Below are 5,737 nucleotides of genomic sequence, written 5' to 3' on the forward strand. Positions count from 1 at the left end.
CTCGGAGAACTCAGACTTCTGTAATATGTCTGCTAAAGATCTGGAGATCTGCTGTGTATAAACATCTGCTAAACAGCTTAGAAAGAGCAGCTTTACATCCACTCTAAATCTTAAACATCCTACAGACATCTTCTAGATGTCTATATGACGTCTGACAGCAGACATATCTGAGACGTATTGCAGATGAGGAAACTATGTAGATGTCTTGCAGATGTAAATGCAGACGTCAAATAGACGTAAACCAGATGGATGCTTTCAGGGGCACATATGTCCCTATTCCTGGTTCCCTTATTAGTGAGGTTCTTCAATTTAGGAGAAAATTAATTTGTGCTAAAAATCTTGACAATACTTTAAATATTTTTTGTCTAATGTATCTTTTAGTTAGTAACTACATAAGAATGGAGTGTTAGTGTGGGCAGTTTTCATCAAGTGTTTCGTCAAGTTTACCACAGGCCTAATTTTAATAAAATTAAGAAACCTCACTTTTTATTTTACAGTGAAAACTCATTGGAAATATAAATTTTATTTATTGCACATTACTTACATTAACGGCTATCAGTTATTGTTCCATGCGTTTAAGGTGCAGAGTGACTTTACAACTACAACAACAAGCTTTCAGTTAATTTGCTTAAAAGTAAACTTTTCTTTAATGGAAATCGCACATAGAATAGGATGCCCACTCACAAGAGCTCCAGTCACGAACATGAAGATGATGAAAATATGCCGTACAAATATTGTACGTGACGCCATCACATGACTGTAACAAATACTAAATATATTCTACATGGATAATAGAACAGTATGGATATAAAGATTACAGTGGGAACTAACTATGGGCACTGTTGGTCTTTACTTTACTATGTTGAGTTTGAGTAGTTTTCTGGCAGATGGGAACCATCAGACAACCATTAAATCCTAACCCCATTACATAAAGAAGTGTAATGGTTTAATGGCAATCAACTTATTCTTTGTACTGCAATAGTGTTTATATTTATATTTTGAGCAGAAGTGTTTTGCAGCTTGTGCGGTAAGAATAAGAATATGGTAATTTATATAGGCTATATATCTTTTCCAGTGTGGTTTAATAAAACAATAGAGGCTGATTCAAGTGCAGTGATGTATGGGGGATGACGTGAGCTCATTGATGTCTTTGAATGGAAATCAGGATAAGTCACAGCATAAAAAAGGTTTGTAGGTTAAGATTAAAAGTTAAAAGAAGTAAAAAAATGTATTCAACACAACAAGAATTTTTTTTATCCTTCTAATAGTTTGTTCATACAACTAAAGATTATTTTCTTACCATAACCCTGTGTTTAGCTTTATCAACGTATTATGTTAACTGAACTTTAACAGCATTATCATTGTAATTGTCCCAATATGTCATATTCCGTTAAGTAAACTAAAGAAATCATTCAGATCAACTAAACATATTTAGATGTGTCATATAATTTTGTGATGTGGCGGGTTGACATACAGCTTGTGTCTGTGCATTTTTTATTTCAAAAAGTGACATCAACTATCTGTTTTTTAAAAACAAGTCATTTATATTTATCTGCGTGATCTACTAATTAAAATGTGTTGCTTTAAGAGAGTGGGCTGGGTAAGTATAAGTGGGCGGGGACTGATAGCTGTCCGGTTGGCCTGTAATGCAGATTGTATCACATTTATTCATTTGGCTGATGCTTTACTTACAAGTTGTTTTTTTTACAGTGGCACATTACTGCAGAGCAATCAGGGGTTAGGTGCCTTGCTCAAGGGAACTTCAGATAAAAGTAAAGGTAAGTGGGTATGTATTTATTATAAATGTAGCACCTGCTTGTATGACTTTTTATGTCTTATGTTAAATTTACCTTCATTTAAAAGGGTTACTTGCATTCATTTTCTTTTCTGAGGACCAATTTATGGTTTTAATACATTTTGAGAGAGTATTTGGGCGATGTTTGTAGAAATGTGGTGTAACTGTAAAATCAAAAACATTCAAGGAGAAACAGGACGTGATGTGAAATAATATCCCCTAGTGACACTGACTGCTGCATGCAAAGGTAAGTGATGCAAGTTAATAATTTGTCATTTATAAGGTATGGTCCGGTATTCGATACATGTTAAATGGTATGACCCCATAAGAAATACATAAAAATACTTAATTATTATAAATTGTTTTATTAATTTACAGCATAGTATAAAACTATTCCCATAAGGCCCATGTGCTTACATGTCCCTTCCATTCCTCAATTGGGGGCCAAATGGTGTGCTATAAAATATAAAACTAGCTCTTTGTTTGGGCTGGGTTATTTTAGGTGAAAAAATAGTTTAACAAACTTAACTAAACTGTTGCACAAGAAGACATCTGATTAACTCCCTTTTAACTACCAAAATTACTTCAGGTCAGTGTTAACAGGAAACATGGCACATTCATGGGTTTACTTATTTAATCTCTTTCTAATATCACTACTCTTCTTGTGATTTAGCCAGCAAAACCATGGCAGCTCCGCTCAGATCTCTTGTGGAAGATTATTCAAGATACCTCAAATCATTTGAACTCTTTTTGAAACGTTCATCAGAGCACCAGTGTATGCTGGACTTCATTCATAATACACTACCAGACATACTGGAAAGGTGATTTATTATTCTTAAGGATTTGTTTCTTGTGACTGTATATATGAGTCACATGTCAAAACATAATATCACAATGTACATGAATATCTCTTTTCAGGATTGGTGGAGGGAGACCTATTTTTAACGTAATGGGAGTAGGGAGTGGATCAGGTACAGTATACTTTTAATAATAACAAACACATTTTTACATTTTGTTTATATTAGATAGATTGAACAACTTATAGTGTACCTATTTTGAAATGTCATAATGTTTTAGGTGAGATTGATCTGGAAATGTTGGCACAGCTACATATGAAACATCCATATGTGAAAGTTGATAATGAAGTGGTGGAACCAAACACTGACATGCTACAGAAGTATAAAGGTACTAACCATCATTTTATCCAATTAGACTGATCTTGTAGGGGCCAGGGGTATGATGGCCTAATCCTCTTTCTCATCCCAGCATTTCTTGTGTCTCTACAGTGTATTGTCTAGCTAAAAAACTATAAAATGGCAAAAAATCATAACAAATAGACTCTTTAAATTGATATATTGTAATACACAGCTATCCATTCTGTTTCTTTTCTTTTAATTTAGTTTGGGTATCAGCAAAGCCAGATCTTGATTATCTTATCTTTACATGGAATGATGACAGCTGCTGAACTTGAAAAGCACTGGCAAGAGAAACACCTTGAAAAAAAGATGGACTTCATTCACATGATACAGGTTATAAGCTGCCAACAGCGGTGATACTACTGAATTTATAACATTTATAACAAATCAAATCTTCAGCATACCAGCTTGAGTACAAAGTTATTTTGACCAAAAATGAATTCCTAGAAGTTCCCAGGTTGCCGTAATGACAGCAGGATCATAAACTAGTATGGACACCACAAGTTTGTTGGGAAATCTGATGATCCATATTTGATTTGTTCTAAAAAGTATCTTTATGAGATTTAAATGAAGCAAGAACTTAACGCATCATAAATGTACTATGAACAGTGAGTTATTGCAGTATCTTAATATTTCATGTTTATTTAGCATCAAATGAAAACAGTTGATTTATACTTAAATAAGACTTTCAATGAAATCTGAGATGTTTGGCCATCAATCAGGATATAGTTTAATATTTGATATCTGTTCAACAGATGCTGTATTATGTCAAAGATCCAGAGGCCACAGTCTCATTTTATCGGAGCTTGTTAGATAAAGATGGGAAACTCTTAATCATTTTGGTGTCAGGTAAATGCTCTAACACTCTAAAATAACACAACCTCATTTGGTTTATATCCATTTGACTAAAATCATCTAATCACAAATCTGATAATCCCGGTTTGGGAAATAGACCACTCGACTAAGAAACACATCCACAATGTGCCGTGTTGACGGGCCAGTTGAAGTTGGATTGAAACACCCTCATCTATCTTTTATGATATGACAAAGCATGTGATTGCATGTGCAAATGCATATGGGATTCCCCATTTTAAGTTGGATTCTACCTTGGATCTCTCTGACCTCCTAGTTATTCTGTTTTATCAGAGTTGACTTTAACAAAGTCCTGTGTCTGCGTAGGTGACAGTGGATGGGGAAAACTATGTACCATCAAAACCCAACTCTGTCACACTGGGATCAGCCAGTGTGTAACTACAGGAGATATAAAGACCTTCTTAGATGCTCAGGGTATCCCCTACCGTAACTATGAGCTCCCTTCCAAGATGGACATCACAGAGTGCTTTTCAGATGGAGATGAGGTTGGAGAACTGCTGTTGGATTTCTTAACCGAAGTGATAGGGTTCAGTAAGAATGCTCCTGAAGACCTCAAGAAAGGAGTGCTGGATTTACTAAGACATCCAGACTGCAGTGAAGAAGTGGATGGCATGATCATATTCAACAACAACATGGAAGTCTTAGTAGTTGAGCCGTAACTTCATGACACATTAAGTATGACATCCAAAGGTCATTTTTTTTAAGCATGTAATCTCATAGAAATGCAGAATATGTATATTAATATTTTCTGTTCTTTTTTAACTAAACAATTATTATAATGTAACAATTTTCGTTGTCAAACAAGCCAGACATAAACATACCGTAGTTTTAAAGCTTATAAGAGACTTAAGATAAAACACAATAAACATACATATTCCTAGCTCATCATTAGTTTACACACATGTAAATGAAAGGACCTGTAGAGAATGTCCTTTTGTGTGGTAACTGTGGTATAAGTGAAATAATCGACTCCGGTCCTTTCAATTATTCGAAAGTAAATGCACACCCAAGGTGTAACGGCCAAGCCGCAAATAGGTTGTGCACATGACGTCGCTGCACTGCCCGAAGTCATTTCCTCCCTAGAAATTCACTATAACAACCTGAAAATACTTGGGTTTTTTTGTATATTTCATATCAAATCAAGAAAAAAGACAAAAGACAAGACAGAACTAAGACTTTTCATGAATGTCCAACCGCTATTTTCTTGTCCCAAAGAAAGACATAATTCTCTCGCCCTGCATACATTTACCAATCACATGGCGGACACACGGTGAAATTAGGGTTCAAGATCAACCTCGCCAACACCCTCGCATGAACCCCCTGCCAACAAATCTCTTTTCTGGGTGTGACGTTTGTTTCTACTTATTCACTTGAGCCTGGTTACCCAGCTAGCAGGGAATGTTCTCAGAACTTTGGCTAACATTCCCTAAAAGTTTATTGATGTTTTTAAGGAAACTTTTAAATAAAATGTTTAAATAATGTTTTAACAATGTTTAAAATTTGAGTTAATGTTCTTGTAGTGTGCTGTATTAACAAAACTAGAACATTGTATGGGCAACATTTTAGGGATGTTTTGAGGATGTTGTTGATGTAGCAGATTATATAATGGTCTCAATAAAACATTTCCACAATGTTTCAAGATATCAAAGGTAGAACGTTTTAACAGCAACATTAAAGAAACATTGTGAGAACATTGTTTAGGTTTGAGTTGATTTCATGTTTTTATAGAACGTTCCTATAATGTGCTGTATTAACAAAACTAGAACATTGTATGGGCAACATTTTAAGGATGTTTTGAGGATGTTGTTGATGTAGCAGATTATATATTGGTCTCAATAAAACATTTCCACAATGTTTCAAGATATCAAAGGTA

General features: G+C 34.7%; 1 pseudogene across 1 annotated transcript; it reads left to right on the top strand.

The window, feature by feature from the left end:
- The first annotated feature begins 2,479 nt into the window (after window positions 1-2,479).
- Window positions 2,480-4,523, top strand: LOC306898443 (histamine N-methyltransferase-like; annotated as a pseudogene). Its single transcript has 6 exons — window positions 2,480-2,616; window positions 2,714-2,766; window positions 2,873-2,980; window positions 3,196-3,324; window positions 3,747-3,840; window positions 4,171-4,523. The product of its transcript is annotated as a histamine N-methyltransferase-like (transcript).
- The last annotated feature ends 1,214 nt before the right edge of the window (window positions 4,524-5,737 follow it).

The sequence above is a fragment of the Barbatula barbatula genome (assembly GCF_947034865.1).
Source record: "Barbatula barbatula genome assembly, chromosome: 9".
Classification (NCBI taxonomy): Eukaryota; Metazoa; Chordata; class Actinopteri; order Cypriniformes; family Nemacheilidae; genus Barbatula; species Barbatula barbatula.